The sequence below is a fragment of the Chiloscyllium plagiosum genome, unplaced genomic scaffold (assembly GCF_037043375.1).
Source record: "Chiloscyllium plagiosum isolate Xiang-an unplaced genomic scaffold, Cpla_swu_hap1 HiC_scaffold_8, whole genome shotgun sequence".
NCBI lineage: Eukaryota > Metazoa > Chordata > Chondrichthyes > Orectolobiformes > Hemiscylliidae > Chiloscyllium > Chiloscyllium plagiosum.
Genome location: NW_028270146.1, coordinates 102,606,034 through 102,633,054, shown reverse-complemented (window position 1 = coordinate 102,633,054; position 27,021 = coordinate 102,606,034).

Here is a 27,021-nt window from a genome sequence, read left to right as displayed (position 1 = left end):
ATGCAACAAACTGCAAGTGCAGTAGAGCTTCTCCCATTCATTTAATGTCTCAAGCTTAATACATTTTTTCACCCGAACACACTATTCATTCATTCAATGCCTCAAGCTTAACTCATTCATTGAAAGAAACAAACTGTATTCGTTCATTCGCTGAAAGAAACTTCAATCATTCATTCAATGTATCAGTCGTTATTCACTGATTCAATGAACCAAACTGCACCAGATGATTCAATGATTAGAGCTTCTCTTATTCATTCAATGTCTCGGGCTTAACGCATTCATTCAACCAAACAAACTCTTTTTATTCATTCAGTAAATCAACCGTAATAAATTGATGTAATGAAACAAACTGCAAGTGCAGTAAAGCTTCTCTCATTCATTTAAAGTCTTAAGCTTAATACATTCCTTCAACCGAACAAACTGTATTCATTCAAAAAATCAAACGTTATAAATTGATGCAATGCAACAAACTGCAAGTGCAGTAGAGCTTCTCCAATTCATTTAATGTCTCAAGCTTAATACATTCCTTCACCCGAACAAACTGTATTCATTCATTCAATGCCTCAAGCTTAACTCATTCATTGAAAGAAACAAACTGTAATCGTTCATTCGCTGAAAGAAACTTCAATTATTCATTCAATGTATCAGTCGTTATTCATGGATTCAATGAAACAAACTGCACCAGATGATTCAATGATTAGAGCTTCTCTTATTCATTCAATGTCTCAAGCTTAACACATTCATTCAACCAAACAAACTGTTTGTATTCATTCAGTAAATCAACCGTTATAAAATGATGTAATGAAACAAACTGCAAGTGCAGTAAAGCTTCTCTCATTCATTTAATGTCTCAAGCTTAATACATTCCTTCAACCGAACAAACTGTATTCATTCATTCAAAAAATCAAACGTTATAAATTGATGCAATGCAACAAACTGCAAGTGCAGTAGAGCTTCTCCCATTCATTTAATGTCTCAAGCTTAATACATTCCTTCACCCGAACAAACTGTATTCATTCATTCAATGCCTCAAGCTTAACTCTTTCATTGAAAGAAACAAACTGTATTCGTTCATTCGCTGTCAGAAACTTCAATTATTCATTCAATGTATCAGTCGTTATTCACTGATTCAATGAAACAAACTGCACCAGATGATTCAATGATTAGAGCTTCTCTTATTCATTCAATGTCTCGAGCTTAACACATTCATTCAACCAAACAAACTCTTTTTATTCATTCAGTAAATCAACCGTTATAAATTGATGTAATGAAACAAACTGCAAGTGCAGTAAAGCTTCTCTCATTCATTTAATATCTCAAGCTTAATACATTCCTTCAACCGAACAAACTGTATTTATTCATTCAATGAAACAAACATTACACATTGATTCAATTAAATAAACTGCACGAATTAATTCAATTACAACACAGTTTCTCATTTATACAATAGCTCAACCTTTACTCATTCGTTGAAAGAAAGTAAATGCATTCATTCGTTTGTTGATTCTAAATTCAATCGTTCATTAAATGAACCAACCTTTATTCATTGATCCAAGGAAACAAGCTGTTTGTGTTAATTCAATGAGCAGAGCTTCACTCTTCATTCAATGCCTCAAGCTTAACTCATTCATTGAAAGAAACAAACTGTATTCGTTCATTCCCTGAAAGAAACTTCAATCATTCATTCAATGTATCAGACGTTATTTATTGATTCAATGAAACTAACTGCACCAGATGATTCAATTATTAGAGCTTCTCTCATTCATTCAATGTCTCGAGCTTAACGCATTCATTCAACCAAACAAACTGTTTTTATTCATTCAGTAAATCAACCGTTATAAATTGATGTAATGAAACAAACTGCAAGTGCATTCGAGCTTTTCTCATTCATTCAATGTCTCGTGCTTAACGCATTCATTCAATTAAACAAACTGTTTTCATTCATTCAAAAAATCAAACGTTATAAATTGATGCAATGCAACAAACTGCAAGTGCAGTAGAGCTTCTCCCATTCATTTAATGTCTCAAGCTTAATACATTTTTTCACCCGAACAAACTATTCATTCATTCAATGCCTCAAGCTTAACTCATTCATTGAAAGAAACAAACTGTATTCGTTCATTCGCTGAAAGAAACTTCAATCATTCATTCAATGTATCAGTCGTTATTCACTGATTCAATGAACCAAACTGCACCAGATGATTCAATGATTAGAGCTTCTCTTATTCATTCAATGTCTCGAGCTTAACGCATTCATTCAACCAAACAAACTCTTTTTATTCATTCAGTAAATCAACCGTAATAAATTGATGTAATGAAACAAACTGCAAGTGCAGTAAAGCTTCTCTCATTCATTTAATGTCTTAAGCTTAATACATTCCTTCAACCGAACAAACTGTATTCATTCATTCAAAAAATCAAACGTTATAAATTGATGCAATGCAACAAACTGCAAGTGCAGTAGAGCTTCTCCAATTCATTTAATGTCTCAAGCTTAATACATTCCTTCACACGAACAAACTGTATTCATTCATTCAATGCCTCAAGCTTAACTCATTCATTGAAAGAAACAAACTGTAATCGTTCATTCGCTGAAAGAAACTTCAATTATTCATTCAATGTATCAGTCGTTATTCATGGATTCAATGAAACAAACTGCACCAGATGATTCAATGATTAGAGCTTCTCTTATTCATTCAATGTCTCAAGCTTAACACATTCATTCAACCAAACAAACTGTTTGTATTCATTCAGTAAATCAACCGTTATAAATTGATGTAATGAAACAAACTGCAAGTGCAGTAAAGCTTCTCTCATTCATTTAATGTCTCAAGCTTAATACATTCCTTCAACCGAACAAACTGTATTCATTCATTCAAAAAATCAAACGTTATAAATTGATGCAATGCAACAAACTGCAAGTGCAGTAGAGCTTCTCCCATTCATTTAATGTCTCAAGCTTAATACATTCCTTCACCCGAACAAACTGTATTCATTCATTCAATGCCTCAAGCTTAACTCTTTCATTGAAAGAAACAAACTGTATTCGTTCATTCGCTGTAAGAAACTTCAATTATTCATTCAATGTATCAGTCGTTATTCACTGATTCAATGAAACAAACTGCACCAGATGATTCAATGATTAGAGCTTCTCTTATTCATTCAATGTCTAGAACTTAACACATTCATTCAACCAAACAAACTGTTTTTATTCATTCAGTAAATCAAACGTTATAAATTGATGTAATGAAACAAACTGCAAGTGCAGTAAAGCTTCTCTCATTCATTTAATGTCTCAAGCTTAATACATTCCTTCAACCGAACAAACTGTATTCATTCATTCAATGCCGCAAGCTTAACTCTTTCATTGAAAGAAACAAACTGTATTCGTTCATTCGCTGAAAGAAACTTCAATCATTCATTCAATGTATCAGTCGTTATTCACTGATTCAATGAACCAAACTGCACCAGATGATTCAATGATTAGAGCTTCTCTTATTCATTCAATGTCTCGAGCTTAACGCATTCATTCAACCAAACAAACTCTTTTTATTCATTCAGTAAATTAACCGTTATAAATTGATGTAATGAAACAAACTGCAAGTGCAGTAAAGCTTCTCTCATTCATTTAATGTCTCAAGCTTAATACATTCCTTCAACCGAACAAACTGTATTCATTCATTCAAAAAATCAAACGTGATAAATTGATGCAATGCAACAAACTGCAAGTGCAGTAGAGCTTCTCCCATTCATTTAATGTCTCAAGCTTAATACATTCCTTCACCCGAACAAACTGTATTCATTCATTCAATGCCTCAAGCTTAACTCATTCATTGAAAGAAACAAACTGTATTCGTTCATTCGCTGAAAGAAACTTCAATCATTCATTCAATGTATCAGTCGTTATTCACTGATTCAATGAAACAAACTGCACCAGATGATTCAATGATTAGAGCTTCTCTTATTTATTCAATGTCTCGAGCTTAACACATTCATTCAACCAAACAAACTGTTTTTATTCATTCAGTAAATCAACCGTTATAAATTGATGTAATGAAACAAACTGCAAGTGCAGTAAAGCTTCTCTCATTCATTTAATGTCTCAACCTTAATACATTCCTTGAACCGAACAAACTGTATTCATTCATTCAATGAAACAAACATGACACATTGATTCAATTAAATAAACTGCACGAATTAATTCAATTACAACACAGTTTCTCATTTATACAATAGCTCAACCTTTACTCATTCGTTGAAAGAAAGTAAATGCATTCATTCGTTTGTTGATTCTAAATTCAATCGTTCATTAAATGAACCAACCTTTATTCATTGATCCAAGGAAACAAGCTGTTTGTGTTAATTCAATGAGCAGAGCTTCACTCTTCATTCAATGCCTCAAGCTTAACTCATTCATTGAAAGAAACAAACTGTATTCGTTCATTCCCTGAAAGAAACTTCAATCATTCATTGAATGTATCAGACGTTATTTATTGATTCAATGAAACTAACTGCACCAGATGATTCAATGATTAGAGCTTCTCACATTCATTCAATGTCTCGAGCTTAACGCATTCATTCAACCAAACAAACTGTTTTTATTCATTCAGTAAATCAACCGTTATAAATTGATGTAATGAAACAAACTGCAAGTGCATTAGAGCTTTTCCCATTCATTCAATGTCTCGTGCTTAACGCATTCATTCAATTAAACAAACTGTATTCATTCATTCAAAAAATCAAACGTTATAAATTGATGCAATGCAACAAACTGCAAGTGCAGTAGAGCTTCTCCCATTCATTTAATGTCTCAAGCTTAATACATTTTTTCACCCGAACAAACTATTCATTCATTCAATGCCTCAAGCTTAACTCATTCATTGAAAGAAACAAACTGTATTCGTTCATTCGCTGAAAGAAACTTCAATCATTCATTCAATGTATCAGTCGTTATTCACTGATTCAATGAACCAAACTGCACCAGATGATTCAATGATTAGAGCTTAACGCATTCATTCAACCAAACAAACTCTTTTTGTTCATTCAGTAAATCAACCGTAATAAATTGATGTAATGAAACAAACTGCAAGTGCAGTAAAGCTTCTCTCATTCATTTAATGTCTTAAGCTTAATACATTCCTTCAACCGAACAAACTGTATTCATTCATTCAAAAAATCAAACGTTATAAATTGATGCAATGCAACAAACTGCAAGTGCAGTAGAGCTTCTCCAATTCATTTAATGTCTCAAGCTTAATACATTCCTTCACCCGAACAAACTGTATTCATTCATTCAATGCCTCAAGCTTAACTCATTCATTGAAAGAAACGAACTGTAATCGTTCATTCGCTGAAAGAAACTTCAATTATTCATTCAATGTATCAGTCGTTCTTCATGGATTCAATGAAACAAACTGCACCAGATGATTCAATGATTAGAGCTTCTCTTATTCATTCAATGTCTCGAGCTTAACACATTCATTCAACCAAACAAACTGTTTGTATTCATTCAGTAAATCAACCGTTATAAATTGATGTAATGAAACAAACTGCAAGTGCAGTAAAGCTTCTCTCATTCATTTAATGTCTCAAGCTTAATACATTCCTTCAACCGAACAAACTGTATTCATTCATTCAAAACATCAAACGTTATAAATTGATGCAATGCAACAAACTGCAAGTGCAGTAGAACTTCTCCCATTCATTTAATACCTCAAGCTTAATACATTCCTTCACCCGAACAAACTGTATTCATTCATTCAATGCCTCAAGCTTAACTCATTCATTGAAAGAAACAAACTGTATTCGTTCATTCGCTGAAAGAAACTTCAATTATTCATTCAATGTATCAGTCGTTATTCACTGATTCAATGAAACAAACTGCACCAGATGATTCAATGATTAGAGCTTCTCTTATCCATTCAATGTCTCGAGCTTAACACATTCATTCAACCAAACAAACTGTTTTTATTCATTTAGTAAATCAACCGTTATAAATTGATGTAATGAAACAAACTGCAAGTGCAGTAAAGCTTCTCTCATTCATTTAATGTCTCAAGCTTAATACATTCCTTCAACCGAACAAACTGTATTCATTCATTCAATGAAACAAACGTTATACATTGATTCAATTAAATAAACTGCACGAATTAATTCAATTACAACACAGTTTCTCATTTATACAATACCTCAACCTTTAATCATTCGTTGAAAGAAAGTAAATGCATTCATTCGTTTGTTGATTCTAAATTCAATCGTTCATTAAATGAACCAACCAGTATTCATTGATCCAAGGAAACAAGCTGTTCGTGTTAATTCAATGAGCAGAGCTTCACTCTTCATTCAATGCCTCAAGCTGAACTCATTCATTGAAAGAAACAAACTGTATTCGTTTATTCCCTGAAAGAAACTTCAATCATTCATTCAATGTATCAGACGTTATTTATTGATTCAATGAAACTAACTGCTCCAGATGATTCAATGATTAGAGCTTCTCTCATTCATTCAATGTCTCGAGCTTAACGCATTCATTCAACCAAACAAACTGTTTTTATTCATTCAGTAAATCAACCGTTATAAATTGATGTAATGAAACAAACTGCAAGTGCAGTACAACTTCTCTCATTCATTTAATGTCTTAAGCTTAATACATTCCTTCAACCGAACAAACTGTATTCATTCATTCAAAAAATCAAACGATATAAATTGGTGCAATGCAACAAACTGCAGGTTCAGTGGAGCTTCTCCCATTCATTTAATGTCTCAAGCTTAATACATTCCTTCACCCGAACAAACTGTATTCATTCATTCAATGCCTCAAGCTTAACTCATTCATTGAAAGAAACAAACTGTAATCGTTCATTCGCTGAAAGAAACTTCAATCATTCATTCAATGTATCAGACGTTATTTATTGATTCAATGAAACTAATTGCACCAGATGATTCAATGATTAGAGCTTCTCTTATTCATTCAATGTCTCGAGCTTAACGCATTCATTCAACCAAACAAACTGTTTTTATTCATTCAGTAAATCAACCGTTATAAATTGATGTAATGAAACAAACTGCAAGTGCAGTAAAGCTTCTCTCATTCATTTAACGTCTTAAGCTTAATACATTCCTTCAACCGAACAAACTGTATTCATTCATTCAAAAAATCAAACGATATAAATTGATGCAATGCAACAAACTGCAAGTGCAGTAGAGCTTCTCCCATTCATTTAATGTCTCAAGCTTAATACATTCCTTCACCCGAACAAACTATTCATTCATTCAATGCCTCAAGCTTAACTCATTCATTGAAAGAAACAAACTGTATTCGTTCATTCGCTGAAAGAAACTTCAATTATTCATTCAATGTATCAGTCGTTATTCACTGATTCAATGAAACAAACTGCACCAGATGATTCAATGATTAGAGCTTCTCTTATTCATTCAATGTCTCGAACTTAACACATTCATTCAACCAAACAAACTGTTTGTATTCATTCAGTAAATCAAACGTTATAAATTGATGTAATGAAACAAACTGCAAGTGCAGTAAAGCTTCTCTCATTCATTTAATGTCTCAAGCTTAATACATTCCTTCAACCGAACAAACTGTATTCATTCATTCAAAAAATCAAACGTTATAAATTGATGCAATGCAACAAACTGCAAGTGCAGTAGAGCTTCTCCCATTCATTTAATGTCTCAAGCTTAATACATTCCTTCACCCGAACAAACTGTATTCATTCATTCAATGCCGCAAGCTTAACTCTTTCATTGAAAGAATCAAACTGTATTCGTTCATTCGCTGAAAGAAACTTCAATCATTCATTCAATGTATCAGTCGTTATTCACTGATTCAATGAACCAAACTGCACCAGATGATTCAATGATTAGAGCTTCTCTTATTCATTCAATGTCTCGAGCTTAACGCATTCATTCAACCAAACAAACTCTTTTTATTCATTCAGTAAATCAACCGTTATAAATTGATGTAATGAAACAAACTGCAAGTGCAGTAAAGCTTCTCTCATTCATTTAATGTCTCAAGCTTAATACATTCCTTCAACCGAACAAACTGTATTCATTCATTCAAAAAATCAAACGTTATAAATTGATGCAATGCAACAAACTGCAAGTGCAGTAGAGCTTCTCCCATTCATTTAATGTCTCAAGCTTAATACATTCCTTCACCCGAACAAACTGTATTCATTCATTCAATGCCTCAAGCTTAACTCATTCATTGAAAGAAACAAACTGTATTCGTTCATTCGCTGAAAGAAACTTCAATCATTCATTCAATGTATCAGTCGTTATTCACTGATTCAATGAAACAAACTGCACCAGATGATTCAATGATTAGAGCTTCTCTTATTTATTCAATGTCTCGAGCTTAACACATTCATTCAACCAAACAAACTGTTTTTATTCATTTAGTAAATCAACCGTTATAAATTGATGTAATGAAACAAACTGCAAGTGCAGTAATGCTTCTCTCATTCATTTAATGTCTCAACCTTAATACATTCCTTGAACCGAACAAACTGTATTCATTCATTCAATGAAACAAACATGACACATTGATTCAATTAAATAAACTGCACGAATTAATTCAATTACAACACAGTTTCTCATTTATACAATACCTCAACCTTTACTCATTCGTTGAAAGAAAGTAAATGCATTCATTCGTTTGTTGATTCTAAATTCAATCGTTCATTAAATGAACCAACCTTTATTCATTGATCCAAGGAAACAAGCTGTTTGTGTTAATTCAATGAGCAGAGCTTCACTCTTCATTCAATGCCTCAAGCTTAACTCATTCATTGAAAGAAACAAACTGTATTCGTTTATTCCCTGAAAGAAACTTCAATCATTCATTCAATGTATCAGACGTTATTTATTGATTCAATGAAACTAACTGCACCAGACGATTCAATGATTAGAGCTTCTCTCATTCATTCAATGTCTCGAGCTTAACGCATTCATTCAACCAAACAAACTGTTTTTATTCATTCAGTAAATCAACCGTTATAAATTGATGTAATGAAACAAACTGCAAGTGCAGTAAAGCTTCTCTCATTCATTTAATGTCTTAAGCTTAATACATTCCTTCAACCGAACAAACCGTATTCATTCAGTCAAAAAATCAAACGATGTAAATTGGTGCAATGCAACAAACTGCAAGTGCAGTAGAGCTTCTCCCATTCATTTAATGTCTCAAGCTTAATACATTCCTTCACCCGAACAAACTGTATTCATTCATTCAATGCCTCAAGCTTAACTCATTCATTGAAAGAAACAAACTGTAATCGTTCATTCGCTGAAAGAAACTTCAATCATTCATTCAATGTATCAGACGTTATTTATTGATTCAATGAAACTAATTGCACCAGATGATTCAATGATTAGAGCTTCTCTCATTCATTCAATGTCTCGAGCTTAACGCATTCATTCAACCAAACAAACTGTTTTTATTCATTCAGTAAATCAACCGTTATAAATTGATGTAATGAAACAAACTGCAAGTGCATTAGAGGTTTTCTCATTCATTCAATGTCTCGTGCTTAACGCATTCATTCAATTAAACAAACTGTTTTCATTCATTCAAAAAATCAAACGTTATAAATTGATGCAATGCAACAAACTGCAAGTGCAGTAGAGCTTCTCCCATTCATTTAATGTCTCAAGCTTAATACATTCCTTCACCCGAACAAACTATTCATTCATTCAATGCCTCAAGCTTAACTCATTCATTGAAAGAAACAAACTGGATTCGTTCATTCGCTGAAAGAAACTTCAATCATTCATTCAATGTATCAGTCGTTATTCACTGATTCAATGAAACAAACTGCACCAGATGATTCAATGATTAGAGCTTCTCTTATTCATTCAATGTCTCGAGCTAAACGCATTCATTCAACCAAACAAACTGTTTTTATTCATTCAGTAAATCAACCGTTATAAATTGATGTAATGAAACAAACTGCAAGTGCAGTAAAGCTTCTCTCATTCATTTAATGTCTCAAGCTTAATACATTCCTTCAACCGAACAAACTGTATTCATTCATTCAAAGAAACAAACGTTATACATTGATTCAATTAAATAAACTGCACGAATTAATTCAATTACAACACAGTTTCTCATTCATTCAATACCTCAACCTTTCCTCATTCATTGAAGATAGTAAAAGTATTCATTCGTTTGTTGATTCTAAATTCAATCGTTCATTAAATGAACCAAACTTTATTCATTGATCCAATGAAACAAGCTGTTCGTGTTAATTCAATGAGCAGAGCTTCACTCTTCATTTAATGTCTAGAGGTTAATAGATTCATTGAAAGAAACAAACTGTATTCATTCATTAAATGAAACAAATGATATTAATTGTTTCAATGATTTGCGCTTATCTCATTCATTCAATGCTTCAAGCTTAACTCATTCATTGAAAGTAACAAGCTGTATTCGTTCATTCGCTGAAAGAAACTTCAATCATTCATTCAATGTATCAGTCGTTATTCACTGATTCAATGAACCAAACTGCACCAGATGATTCAATGATTAGAGCTTCTCTTATTCATTCAATGTATCGAGTTTAACGCATTCATTCAACCAAACAAACTGTATTCATTCATTCAAAAAATCAAACGTTATAAATTGATGCAATGCAACAAACTGCAAGTGCAGTAGAGCTTCTCCCATTCATTTAATGTCTCAAGCTTAATACATTCCTTCACCCGAACAAACTGTATTCATTCATTCAATGCCTCAAGCTTAACTCATTCATTGAAAGTAACAAGCTGTATTCGTTCATTCGCTGAAAGAAACTTCAATCATTCATTCAATGTATCAGTCGTTATTCACTGATTCAATGAAACAAACTGCACCAGATGATTCAATGATTAGAGCTTCTCTCATTCATTCAATGTCTCGAGCTTAACGCATTCATTCAACCAAACAAACTGTTTTTATTCATTCAGTAAATCAACCGTTATAAATTGATGTAATGAAACAAACTGCAAGTGCAGTAAAGCTTCTCTCATTCATTTAATGTCTCAAGCTTAATACATTCCTTCAACCGAACAAACTGTATTCATTCATTCAAAAAATCAAACGTTATAAATTGATGCAATGCAACAAACTGCAAGTGCAGTAGAGCTTCTCCCATTCATTTAATGTCTCAAGCTTAATACATTCCTTCACCCGAACAAACTGTATTCATTCATTCAATGCCTCAAGCTTAACTCTTTCATTGAAAGAAACAAACTGTATTCGTTCATTCGCTGTAAGAAACTTCAATTATTCATTCAATGTATCAGTCGTTATTCACTGATTCAATGAAACAAACTGCACCAGATGATTCAATGATTAGAGCTTCTCTCATTCATTCAATGTCTCGAGCTTAACGCATTCATTCAACCAAACAAACTGTTTTTATTCATTCAGTAAATCAACCGTTATAAATTGATGTAATGAAACAAACTGCAAGTGCAGTAAAGCTTCTCTCATTCATTTAATGTCTCAAGCTTAATACATTCCTTCAACCGAACAAACTGTATTCATTCATTCAAAAAATCAAACGTTATAAATTGATGCAATGCAACAAACTGCAAGTGCAGTAGAGCTTCTCCCATTCATTTAATGTCTCAAGCTTAATACATTCCTTCACCCGAACAAACTGTATTCATTCATTCAATGCCTCAAGCTTAACTCTTTCATTGAAAGAAACAAACTGTATTCGTTCATTCGCTGTAAGAAACTTCAATTATTCATTCAATGTATCAGTCGTTATTCACTGATTCAATGAAACAAACTGCACCAGATGATTCAATGATTAGAGCTTCTCTTATTCATTCAATGTCTCGAGCTTAACACATTCATTCAACCAAACAAACTGTTTTTATTCATTCAGTAAATCAACCGTTATAAATTGATGTAATGAAACAAACTGCAAGTGCAGTAAAGCTTCTCTCATTCATTTAATGTCTCAAGCTTAATACATTCCTTCAACCGAACAAACTGTATTCATTCATTCAAAAAATCAAACGTTATAAATTGATGCAATGCAACAAACTGCAAGTGCAGTAGAGCTTCTCCCATTCATTTAATGTCTCAAGCTTAATACATTCCTTCACCCGAACAAACTGTATTCATTCATTCAATGCCGCAAGCTTAACTCTTTCATTGAAAGAAACAAACTGTATTCGTTCATTCGCTGAAAGAAACTTCAATCATTCATTCAATGTATCAGTCGTTATTCACTGATTCAATGAACCAAACTGCACCAGATGATTCAATGATTAGAGCTTCTCTTATACATTCAATGTCTCGAGCTTAACGCATTCAATCAACCAAACAAACTCTTTTTATTCATTCAGTAAATCAACCGTTATAAATTGATGTAATGAGACAAACTGCAAGTGCAGTAAAGCTTCTCTCATTCATTTAATGTCTCAAGCTTAATACATTCCTTCAACCGAACAAACTGTATTCATTCATTCAAAAAATCAAACGTTATAAATTGATGCAATGCAACAAACTGCAAGTGCAGGAGAGCTTCTCCCATTCATTTAATGTCTCAAGCTTAATACATTCCTTCACCCGAACAAACTGTATTCATTCATTCAATGCCTCAAGCTTAACTCATTCATTGAAAGAAACAAACTGTATTCGTTCATTCGCTGAAAGAAACTTCAATCATTCATTCAATGTATCAGTCGTTATTCACTGATTCAATGAAACAAACTGCACCAGATGATTCAATGATTAGAGCTTCTCTTATTTATTCAATGTCTCGAGCTTAACACATTCATTCAACCAAACAAACTGTTTTTATTCATTCAGTAAATCAACCGTTATAAATTGATGTAATGAAACAAACTGCAAGTGCAGGAAAGCTTCTCTCATTCATTTAATGTCTCAAGCTTAATACATTCCTTCAACCGAACAAACTGTATTCATTCATTCAAAAAATCAAACGTTATAAATTGATGCAATGCAATAAACTGCAAGTGCAGTAGAGCTTCTCCCATTCATTTAATGTCTCAAGCTTAATACATTCCTTCACCCGAACAAACTGTATTCATTCATTCAATGCCTCAAGCTTAACTCATTCATTGAAAGAAACAAACTGTATTCGTTCATTCGCTGAAAGAAACTTCAATTATTCATTCAATGTATCAGTCGTTATTCACTGATTCAATGAAACAAACTGCACCAGATGATTCAATGATTAGAGCTTCTCTTATTCATTCAATGTCTCGAGCTTAACACATTCATTCAACCAAACAAACTGTTTTTATTCATTCAGTAAATCAACCGTTATAAATTGATGTAATGAAACAAACTGCAAGTGCAGGAAAGCTTCTCTCATTCATTTAATGTCTCAAGCTTAATACATTCCTTCAACCAAACAAACTGTATTCATTCATTCAATGAAACAAACGTTATACATTGATTCAATTAAATAAACTGCACGAATTAATTCAATTACAACACAGTTTCTCATTTATACAATACCTCAACCTTTACTCATTCGTTGAAAGAAAGTAAATGCATTCATTCGTTTGTTGATTCTAAATTCAATCGTTCATTAAATGAACCAACCAGTATTCATTGATCCAAGGAAACAAGCTGTTCGTGTTAATTCAATGAGCAGAGCTTCACTCTTCATTTAATGCCTCAAGCTTAACTCATTCATTGAAAGAAACAAACTGTATTCGTTTATTCCCTGAAAGAAACTTCAATCATTCATTCAATGTATCAGACGTTATTTATTGATTCAATGAAACTAACTGCACCAGATGATTCAATGATTAGAGCTTCTCATATTCATTCAAAGTCTCGAGCTTAACGCATCCATTCAACCAAACAAACTGTTTTTATTCGTTCAGTAAATCAACCGTTATAAATTGATGTAATGAAACAAACTGCAAGTGCAGTAAAGCTTCTCTCATTCATTTAATGTCTTAAGCTTAATACATTCCTTCAACCGAACAAACTGTATTCATTCATTCAAAAAATCAAACGATATAAATTGGTGCAATGCAACAAACTGCAAGTGCAGTAGAGCTTCTCCCATTCATTTAATGTCTCAAGCTTAAATAACGTCTGATACATTGAATGAATGATTGAAGTTTCTTTCAGGGAATGAACGAATACAGTTTGTTTCTTTCAATGAATGAGTTAAGCTTGAGGCATTGAATGAATGAATAGTTTGTTCGGGTGAAGGAATGTATTATGCTTGAGACATTAAATGAATGGGAGAAGCTCTACTGCACTTGCAGTTTGTTGCATTGCATCAATTTATAACGTTTGATTTTTTGAATGAATGAAAACAGTTTGTTTAATTGAATGAATGCGTTAAGCACGAGACATTGAATGAATGAGAAAAGCTCTAATGCACTTGCAGTTTGTTTCATTACATCAATTTATAACGGTTGATTTACTGAATGAATAAAAAGAGTTTGTTTGGTTGAATGAATGCGTTAAGCTCGAGACATTGAATGAATGAGAGAAGCTCTAATCATTGAATCATCTGGTGCAGTTAGTTTCATTGAATCAATAAATAACGTCTGATACATTGAATGAATGATTGAAGTTTCTTTCAAGGAATAAACGAATACAGTTTGTTTCTTTCAATGAATGAGTTAAACTTGAGGCATTGAATGAAGAGTGAAGCTCTGCTCATTGAATTAACACGAACAGCTTGTTTCCTTGGATCAATGAATACTGGTTGGTTCATTTAATGAACGATTGAATTTTGAATCAATAAACGAATGAATGCATTTACTTTCTTTCAACGAATGAGTAAAGGTTGAGGTGTTGTATAAATGAGAAACTGTGTTGTAATTGAATTAATTCGTGCAGTTTATTTAATTGAATCAATGTATAACGTTTGTTTCATTGAATGAATGAATACAGTTTGTTCGGTTGAAGGAATGTATTAAGCTTGAGACATTAAATGAATGAGAGAAGCTTTACTGCACTTGCAGTTTGTTGCATTGCATCAATTTATAACGTTTGATGTTTTGAATGAATGAATACAGTTTGTTCGGTTGAAGGAATGTATTAAGCTTAAGACATTAAATGAATGAGAGAAGCTTTACTGCACTTGCAGTTTGTTTCATTACATCAATTTATTACGGTTGATTTACTGAATGAATAAAAACAGTTTGTTTGGTTGAATGAATGCGTTAAGCTCGAGACATTGAATGAATGAGAAAAGCTCTAATCATTGAATCATCTGGTGCAGTTTGTTTCATTGAATCAATGAATAACGTCTGATACATTGAATGAATGATTGAAGTTTCTTTCAGGGAATGAACGAATACAGTTTGTTGCTTTCAATGAATGAGTTAAGCTTGAGGCATTGAATGAATAAGAGAAGCGCAAATCATTGAAACAATGAATATCGTTTGTTTAATTGAATGAATGTGTTAAGCACGAGACATTGAATGAATGAGAAAAGCTCTAATGCACTTGCAGTTTGTTTCATTACATCAATTTATAACGGTTGATTTACTGAATGAATAAAAACAGTTTGTTTGGTTGAATGAATGCGTTAAGCTCGAGACATTGAATGAATAGGAGAAGCTCTAATCATTGAATCATCTGGTGCAGTTTGGTTCATTGAATCAGTGAATAACGACTGATACATTGAATGAATGATTGAAGTTTCTTTCAGCGAATGAACGAATACAGCTTGTTACTTTCAATGAAGAGTTAAGCTTGAGGCATTGAATGAATGAGATAAGCGCAAATCATTGAAACAATGAATATCGTTTGTTTCATTGAATGAATGAATACAGTTTGTTTCTTTCAATGAATCTATTAACCTCGAGACATTGAATGAAGAGTGAAGCTCTGCTCATTGAATTAACACGAACAGCTTGTTTCATTGGATCAATGAATAAAGTTTGGTTCATTTAATGAACGATTGAATTTAGAATCAACAAACGAATGAATACATTTACTATCTTTCAATGAATGAGTAAAGGTTGAGGTATTGAATGAATGAGAAACTGTGTTGTAATTGAATTAATTTGTGCAGTTTATTTTATTGAATCAATGTATAACGTTCATTTCTTTGAATGAATGAATACAGTTTGTTCGGTTGAAGGAATGTATTAAGCTTGAGACATTAAATGAATGAGAGAAGCATTACTGCACTTGCAGTTCGTTGCATTGCATCAGTTTATAACGTTTGATTTTTTGAATGAATGAATACAGTTTGTTCGGTTGAAGGAATGTATTCAGCTTGAGACATTAAATGAATGAGCGAAGCTTTACTGCACTTGCAGTTTGTTTCATTACATCAATTTATAACGGTTGATTTACTGAATGAATAAAAAGAGTTTGTTTGTTTGAATGAATGCGTTAAGCTCGAGACATTGAATGAATAAGAGAAGCTCTAATCATTGAATCATCTGGTGCAGTTTGGTTCATTTAATCAGTGAATAACGACTGATACATTGAATGAATGATTGAAGTTTCTTTCAGCGAATGAATGAATACAGTTTGTTTCTTTCAATGAATGAGTTAAGCTTGAGGCATTGAATGAATGAATAGTTTGTTCGGGTGAAGAAATGTATTGAGCTTGAGACATTAAATGTATGGGAGAAGCTCTACTGCACTTGCAGTTTGTTGCATTGCATCAATTTATTAAGTTTGTTTTTTGAATCAATGAAAACAGTTTGTTTAATTGAATGAATGCGTTAAGCACGAGACATTGAATGAATGAGAAAAGCTCTAATCATTGAATCATCTGGTGCAGTTTGTTTCATTGAATCAATAAATAACGTCTGATACATTAAATGAATGATTGAAGTTTCTTTCAGGGAATGAACGAATACAGTTTGTTGCTTTCAATGAATGAGTTAAGCTTGAGGCATTGAATGAATGAGAGAAGCGCAAATCATTGAAACAATGAATATCGTTTGTTTAATTGAATGAATGTGTTAAGCACGAGACATTGAATGAATGAGAAAAGCTCTAATGCACTTGCAGTTTGTTTCATTACATCAATTTATAACGGTTGATTTACTGAATGAATAAAAACAGTTTGTTTGGTTGAATGAATGCGTTAAGCTCGAGACATTGAATGAATAGGAGAAGCTCTAATCATTGAATCATCTGGTGCAGTTTGGTTCATTGAATCAGTGAATAACGACTGATACATTGAATGAATGATTGAAGTTTCTTTCAGCGAATGAACGAATACAGCTTGTTACTTTCAATGAATGAGTTAAGCTTGAGGCATTGAATGAATGAGATAAGCGCAAATCATTGAAACAATGAATATCGTTTGTTTCATTGAATGAATGAATACAGTTTGTTTCTTTCAATGAATCTATTAACCTCGAGACATTGAATGAAGAGTGAAGCTCTGCTCATTGAATTAACACGAACAGCTTGTTTCATTGGAGCAATGAATAAAGTTTGGTTCATTTAATGAACGATTGAATTTAGAATCAACAAACGAATGAATACATTTACTATCTTTCAATGAATGAGTAAAGGTTGAGGTATTGAATGAATGAGAAACTGTGTTGTAATTGAATTAATTTGTGCAGTTTATTTAATTGAATCAATGTATAACGTTCATTTCTTTGAATGAATGAATACAGTTTGTTCGGTTGAAGGAATGTATTAAGCTTGAGACATTAAATGAATGAGAGAAGCATTACTGCACTTGCAGTTCGTTGCATTGCATCAGTTTATAACGTTTGATTTTTTGAATGAATGAATACAGTTTGTTCGGTTGAAGGAATGTATTCAGCTTGAGACATTAAATGAATGAGCGAAGCTTTACTGCACTTGCAGTTTGTTTCATTACATCAATTTATAACGGTTGATTTACTGAATGAATAAAAACAGTTTGTTTGGTTGAATGAATGTGTTAAGCTCGAGACATTGAATGAATAAGAGAAGCTCTAATCATTGAATCATCTGGTGCAGTTTGGTTCATTTAATCAGTGAATAACGACTGATACATTGAATGAATGATTGAAGTTTCTTTCAGCGAATGAATGAATACAGTTTGTTTCTTTCAATGAATGAGTTAAGCTTGAGGCATTGAATGAATGAATAGTTTGTTCGGGTGAAGAAATGTATTGAGCTTGAGACATTAAATGTATGGGAGAAGCTCTACTGCACTTGCAGTTTGTTGCATTGCATCAATTTATTAAGTTTGTTTTTTGAATCAATGAAAACAGTTTGTTTAATTGAATGAATGCGTTAAGCACGAGACATTGAATGAATGAGAAAAGCTCTAATCATTGAATCATCTGGTGCAGTTTGTTTCATTGAATCAATAAATAACGTCTGATACATTAAATGAATGATTGAAGTTTCTTTCAGGGAATGAACGAATACAGTTTGTTGCTTTCAATGAATGAGTTAAGCTTGAGGCATTGAATGAATGAGAGAAGCGCAAATCATTGAAACAATGAATATCGTTTGTTTAATTGAATGAATGTGTTAAGCACGAGACATTGAATGAATGAGAAAAGCTCTAATGCACTTGCAGTTTGTTTCATTACATCAATTTATAACGGTTGATTTACTGAATGAATAAAAACAGTTTGTTTGGTTGAATGAATGCGTTAAGCTCGAGACATTGAATGAATAGGAGAAGCTCTAATCATTGAATCATCTGGTGCAGTTTGGTTCATTGAATCAGTGAATAACGACTGATACATTGAATGAATGATTGAAGTTTCTTTCAGCGAATGAACGAATACAGCTTGTTACTTTCAATGAATGAGTTAAGCTTGAGGCATTGAATGAATGAGATAAGCGCAAATCATTGAAACAATGAATATCGTTTGTTTCATTGAATGAATGAATACAGTTTGTTTCTTTCAATGAATCTATTAACCTCGAGACATTGAATGAAGAGTGAAGCTCTGCTCATTGAATTAACACGAACAGCTTGTTTCATTGGAGCAATGAATAAAGTTTGGTTCATTTAATGAACGATTGAATTTAGAATCAACAAACGAATGAATACATTTACTATCTTTCAATGAATGAGTAAAGGTTGAGGTATTGAATGAATGAGAAACTGTGTTGTAATTGAATTAATTTGTGCAGTTTATTTAATTGAATCAATGTATAACGTTCATTTCTTTGAATGAATGAATACAGTTTGTTCGGTTGAAGGAATGTATTAAGCTTGAGACATTAAATGAATGAGAGAAGCATTACTGCACTTGCAGTTCGTTGCATTGCATCAGTTTATAACGTTTGATTTTTTGAATGAATGAATACAGTTTGTTCGGTTGAAGGAATGTATTCAGCTTGAGACATTAAATGAATGAGCGAAGCTTTACTGCACTTGCAGTTTGTTTCATTACATCAATTTATAACGGTTGATTTACTGAATGAATAAAAACAGTTTGTTTGGTTGAATGAATGTGTTAAGCTCGAGACATTGAATGAATAAGAGAAGCTCTAATCATTGAATCATCTGGTGCAGTTTGGTTCATTTAATCAGTGAATAACGACTGATACATTGAATGAATGATTGAAGTTTCTTTCAGCGAATGAATGAATACAGTTTGTTTCTTTCAATGAATGAGTTAAGCTTGAGGCATTGAATGAATGAATAGTTTGTTCGGGTGAAGAAATGTATTGAGCTTGAGACATTAAATGTATGGGAGAAGCTCTACTGCACTTGCAGTTTGTTGCATTGCATCAATTTATTAAGTTTGTTTTTTGAATCAATGAAAACAGTTTGTTTAATTGAATGAATGCGTTAAGCACGAGACATTGAATGAATGAGAAAAGCTCTAATCATTGAATCATCTGGTGCAGTTTGTTTCATTGAATCAATAAATAACGTCTGATACATTAAATGAATGATTGAAGTTTCTTTCAGGGAATGAACGAATACAGTTTGTTGCTTTCAATGAATGAGTTAAGCTTGAGGCATTGAATGAATGAGAGAAGCGCAAATCATTGAAACAATGAATATCGTTTGTTTAATTGAATGAATGTGTTAAGCACGAGACATTGAATGAATGAGAAAAGCTCTAATGCACTTGCAGTTTGTTTCATTACATCAATTTATAACGGTTGATTTACTGAATGAATAAAAACAGTTTGTTTGGTTGAATGAATGCGTTAAGCTCGAGACATTGAATGAATAGGAGAAGCTCTAATCATTGAATCATCTGGTGCAGTTTGGTTCATTGAATCAGTGAATAACGACTGATACATTGAATGAATGATTGAAGTTTCTTTCAGCGAATGAACGAATACAGCTTGTTACTTTCAATGAATGAGTTAAGCTTGAGGCATTGAATGAATGAGATAAGTGCAAATCATTGAAACAATGAATATCGTTTGTTTCATTGAATGAATGAATACAGTTTGTTTCTTTCAATGAATCTATTAACCTCGAGACATTGAATGAAGAGTGAAGCTCTGCTCATTGAATTAACACGAACAGCTTGTTTCATTGGAGCAATGAATAAAGTTTGGTTCATTTAATGAACGATTGAATTTAGAATCAACAAACGAATGAATACATTTACTATCTTTCAATGAATGAGTAAAGGTTGAGGTATTGAATGAATGAGAAACTGTGTTGTAATTGAATTAATTTGTGCAGTTTATTTAATTGAATCAATGTATAACGTTCATTTCTTTGAATGAATGAATACAGTTTGTTCGGTTGAAGGAATGTATTAAGCTTGAGACATTAAATGAATGAGAGAAGCATTACTGCACTTGCAGTTCGTTGCATTGCATCAGTTTATAACGTTTGATTTTTTGAATGAATGAATACAGTTTGTTCGGTTGAAGGAATGTATTAAGCTTGAGACATTAAATGAATGAGCGAAGCTTTACTGCACTTGCAGTTTGTTTCATTACATCAATTTATAACGGTTGATTTACTGAATGAATAAAAAGAGTTTGTTTGTTTGAATGAATGCGTTAAGCTCGAGACATTGAATGAATAAGGGAAGCTCTAATCATTGAATCATCTGGTGCATTGTGTTTCATTGAATCAGTGAATAACGACTGATACATTGAATGAATGATTGAAGTTTCTTTCAGCGAATGATCGAATACAGTTTGTTTCTTTCAATGAATGAGTTAAGCTTGAGGCATTGAATCAAGAGTGAAGCTCTGCTCATTGAATTAACACGAACAGCTTGTTTCCTTGGATCAATGAATACTGGTTGGTTCATTTAATGAACGATTGAATTTAGAATCAACAAACGAATGAATGCATTTACTTTCTTTCAACGAATGAGTAAAGGTTGAGGTATTGTATAAATGAGAAACTGTGTTGTAATTGAAATAATTCGTGCAGTTTATTTAATTGAATCAATGAAAAACGTTTGTTTCATTGAATGAATGAACACAGTTTGTTCGGTTGAAGGAATGTATGAAGCTTGAGACATTAGGTGAATGAGAGAAGCTTTACTGCACTTGCAGTTTGTTTCATTACATCAATTTATAACGGTTGATTTAATGAATGAATTAAAACAGTTTGTTTGGTTGAATGAATGCCTTAAGCTCGAGACATTGAATGAATAAGAGAAGCTCTAATCATTGAATCATCTGGTGCAGTTTGGTTCATTGAATCAGTGAATAACGACTGATACATTGAATGAATGATTGAAGTTTCTTTCAGCGAATGAACGAATACAGTTTGTTTCTTTCAATGAATGAGTTAAGCTTGAGGCATTGAATGAATGAATAGTTTGTTCGGGTGAAGGAATGTATTATGCTTGAGACATTAAATGAATGGGAGAAGCTCTACTGCACTTGCAGTTTGTTGCATTGCATCAATTTATAACGTTTGATTTTTTGAATACATTTACTATCTTTCAATGAATGAGTAAAGGTTGAGGTATTGAATGAATGAGAAACTGTGTTGTAATTGAATTAATTCGTGCAGTTTATTTAATTGAATCAATGTATAACGTTTGTTTCTTTGAATGAATGGATACAGTTTGTTCAGTTGAAGGAATGTATTAAGCTTGAGACATTAAATGAATGAGAGAAGCATTACTGCACTTGCAGTTTGTTGCATTGCATCAGTTTATAACGTTTGAATTTTTGAATGAATAAGTACAGTTTGTTCGATTGAAGGAATGTATTAAGCTTGAGACATTAAATGAATGAGCGAAGCTTTACTGCACTTGCAGTTTGTTTCATTACATCAATTTATAACGGTTGATTTACTGAATGAATAAAAACAGTTTGTTTGGTTGAATGAATGTGTTAAGCTCGAGACATTAAATGAATGGGAGAAGCTCTACTGCACTTGCAGTTTGTTGCATTGCATCAAATTATAACGTTTGATTTTTTGAAAGAATGAATACAGTTTGTTCGGTTGAAGGAATGTATTTAGCTTAAGACATTAAATGAATGAGAGAAGTTTTACTGCACTTGCAGTTTGTTTCATTACATCAATTTATAACGGTTGATTTACTGAATGAATAAAAACAGTTTGTTTGGTTGAATGAATGTGTTAAGCTCGAGACATTGAATGAATAAGAGAAGCTCTTACCATTGAATCATCTGGTGCAGTTTGTTTCATTGAATCAGTGAATAACGACTGATACATTGAATGATTAATCGAAGTTTCTTTCAGCGAATGAACGATTACAGTTTGTTTCTTTCAATGAATGAGTTAAGCTTGAGGCATTGAATGAATGAATACAGTTTGTTCGGGTGAAGGAATGTATTAAGCTTGAGACATTAAATGAATGGGAGAAGCTCTACTGCACTTGCAGTTTGTTGCATTGCATCAATTTATAACGTTTGATTTTTTGAATGAATGAATACAGTTTGTTCGGTTGAAGGAATGTATTAAGCTTCAGACATTAAATGAATGAGAGAAGCTTTACTGCACTTGCAGTTTGTTTCATTACATCAATTAATACGGTTGATTTACTGAATGAATAAAAAGAGTTTGTTTGTTTGAATGAATGCGTTAAGCTCGAGACTTTGAATGAATAAGAGAAGCTCTAATCATTGAATCATCTGGTGCAGTTTGGTTCATTGAATGAGTGAATAACGACTGATACATTGAATGAATGATTGAAGTTTCTTTCAGCGAATGAACGAATACAGCTTGTTACTTTCAATGAATGAGTTAAGCTTGAGGCATTGAATGAATGAGATAAGCGCAAATCATTGAAACAATGAATATCGTTTGTTTCATTGAATGAATGAATACAGTTTGTTTCTTTCAATGAATCTATTAACCTCGAGACATTGAATGAAGAGTGAAGCTCTGCTCATTGAATTAACACGAACAGCTTGTTTCATTGGATCAATGAATAAAGTTTGGTTCATTTAATGAACGTTTGAATTTAGAATCAACAAACGAATGAATACATTTACTATCTTTCAATGAATGAGTAAAGGTTGAGGTATTGAATGAATGAGAAACTGTGTTGTAATTGAATTAATTTGTGCAGTTTATTTAATTGAATCAATGTATAACGTTTGTTTCTTTGAATGAATGAATACAGTTTGTTCGGTTGAAGGAATATATTAAGCTTGAGACATTAAATGAATGAGAGAAGCATTCCTGCACTTGCAGTTTGTTGCATTGCATCAGTTTATAACGTTTGAATTTTTGAATGAATGAATACAGTTTGTTCGGTTGAAGGAATGTATTAAGCTTGAGACATTAAATGAATGAGCGAAGCTTTACTGCACTTGCAGTTTGTTGCATTGCATCAATTTATAACGTTTGATTTTTTGAATGAATGAAAACAGTTTGTTTAATTGAATGAATGCGTTAAGCACGAGACATTGAATGAATGAGAAAAGCTCTAATGCACTTGCAGTTTGTTTCATTACATCAATTTATAACGGTTGATTTACTGAATGAATAAAAACAGTTTGTTTGGTTGAATGAATGCGTTAAGCTCGAGACATTGAATGAATGAGAGAAGCTCTAATCATTGAATCATCTGGTGCAGTTAGTTTCATTGAATCAATAAATAACGTCTGATACATTGAATGAATGATTGAAGTTTCTTTCAGGGAATAAACGAATACAGTTTGTTTCTTTCAATGAATGAGTTAAACTTGAGGCATTGAATGAAGAGTGAAGCTCTGCTCATTGAATTAACACGAACAGCTTGTTTCCTTGGATCAATGAATACTGGGTGGTTCATTTAATGAACGATTGAATTTAGAATCAACAAACGAATGAATGCATTTACTTTCTTTCAACGAATGAGTAAAGGTTGAGGTATTGTATAAATGAGAAACTGTGTTGTAATTGAATTAATTCGTGCAGTTTATTTAATTGAATCAATGTATAACGTTTGTTTCATTGAATGAATGAATACAGTTTGTTCGGTTGAAGGAATGTATTAAGCTTGAGACATTAAATGAATGAGAGAAGCGTTACTGCACTTGCAGTTTGTTTCATTACATCAATTTATAACGGGTGATTTTCTGAATGAATAAAAAGAGTTTGTTTGGTTGAATGAATGCGTTAAGCACGAGACATTGAATGAATGAGAAAAGCTCTAATCATTGAATCATCTGGTGCAGATTGTTTCATTGAATCAATAAATAACGTCTGATACATTGAATGAATGATTGAAGTTTCTTTTAGGGAATGAACGAATTCAGTTTGTTTCTTTCAATGAATGAGTTAAGCTTGAGGCATTGAATGAATGAGGGAAGCGCAAATCATTGAAACAATGAATATCGTTTGTTTAATTGAATGAATGTGTTAAGCACGAGACATTGAATGAATGAGAAAAGCTCGAATGCACTTGCAGTTTGTTTCATTACATCAATTTATAACGGTTGATTTACTGAATGAATGAAAACAGTTTGTTTGGTTGAATGAATGCGTTATGCTCGAGACATTGAATGAATAGGAGAAGCTCTAATCATTGAATCATCTGGTGCAGTTTGGTTCATTGAATCAGTGAATAACGACTGATACATTGAATGAATGATTGAAGTTTCTTTCAGCGAATGAACGAATACAGCTTGTTACTTTCAATGAATGAGTTAAGCTTGAGGCATTGAATGAATGAGATAAGCGCAAATCATTGAAACAATGAATATCGTTTGTTTCATTGAATGAATGAATACAGTTTGTTTCTTTCAATGAATCTATTAACCTCGAGACATTGAATGAAGAGTGAAGCTCTGCTCATTGAATTAACACGAACAGCTTGTTTCATTGGATCAATGAATAAAGTTTGGTTCATTTAATGAACGATTGAATTTAGAATCAACAAACGAATGAATACATTTACTATCTTTCAATGAATGAGTAAAGGTTGAGGTATTGAATGAATGAGAAACTGTGTTGTAATTGAATTAATTTGTGCAGTTTGTTTAATTGAATCAATGTATAACGTTCATTTCTTTGAATGAATGAATACAGTTTGTTCGGTTGAAGGAATGTATTAAGCTTGAGACATTAAATGAATGAGAGAAGCATTACTGCACTTGCAGTTCGTTGCATTGCATCAGTTTATAACGTTTGATTTTTTGAATGAATGAACACAGTTTGTTCGGTTGAAGGAATGTATTAAGCTTGAGACATTAAATGAATGAGCGAAGCTTTACTGCACTTGCAGTTTGTTTCATTACATCAATTTATAACGGTTGATTTACTGAATGAATGAAAACAGTTTGTTTGGTTGAATGAATGCGTTAAGCTCGAGACATTGAATGAATAAGAGAAGCTCTTATCACTGAATCATCTGGTGCATTTTGTTTCATTGAATCAGTGAATAACGACTGATACATTGAATGAATGATTGAAGTTTCTTTCAGCGAATGATCGAATACAGTTTGTTTCTTTCAATGAATGAGTTAAGCTTGAGGCATTGAATGAATGAGAGAAGCGCAAATCATTGAAACAATGAATATCGTTTGTTTCATTGAATGAATGAATACGGTTTGTTCGGTGGAAGGAATGTATTAAGCTTGAGACATTAAATGAATGAGCGAAGCTTTACTGCACTTGCAGTTTGTTGCATTGCATCAATTTATAACGTTTGATTTTTTGAATGAATGAAAACAGTTTGTTTAATTGAATGAATGCGTTAAGCACGAGACATTGAATGAATGAGAAAAGCTCTAATGCACTTGCAGTTTGTTTCATTACATCAATTTATAACGGTTGATTTACTGAATGAATAAAAACAGTTTGTTTGGTTGAATGAATGCGTTAAGCTCGAGACATTGAATGAATGAGAGAAGCTCTAATCATTGAATCATCTGGTGCAGTTAGTTTCATTGAATCAATAAATAACGTCTGATACATTGAATGAATGATTGAAGTTTCTTTCAGGGAATAAACGAATACAGTTTGTTTCTTTCAATGAATGAGTTAAACTTGAGGCATTGAATCAAGAGTGAAGCTCTGCTCATTGAATTAACACGAACAGCTTGTTTCCTTGGATCAATGAATACTGGTTGGTTCATTTAATGAACGATTGAATTTAGAATCAACAAACGAATGAATGCATTTACTTTCTTTCAACGAATGAGTAAAGGTTGAGGTATTGTATAAATGAGAAACTGTGTTGTAATTGAATTAATTCGTGCAGTTCATTTAATTGAATCAATGTGTAATGTTTGTTTCATTGAATGAATGAATACAGTTTGTTCGGTTGAAGGAATGTATTAAGCTTGAGACATTAAATGAATGAGAGAAGCATTACTGCACTTGCAGTTTGTTGCATTGCATCAGTTTATAACGTTTGAATTTTTGAATGAATAAATACAGTTTGTTCGGTTGAAGGAATGTATTAAGCTTGAGACATTAAATGAATGAGCGAAGCTTTACTGCACTTGCAGTTTGTTGCATTGCATCAATTTATAACGTTTGATTTTTTGAATGAATGAAAACAGTTTGTTTAATTGAATGAATGCGTTAAGCACGAGACATTGAATGAATGAGAAAAGCTCTAATGCACTTGCAGTTTGTTTCATTACATCAATTTATAACGGTTGATTTACTGAATGAATAAAAGCAGTTTGTTTGGTTGAATGAATGCGTTAAGCTCGAGACA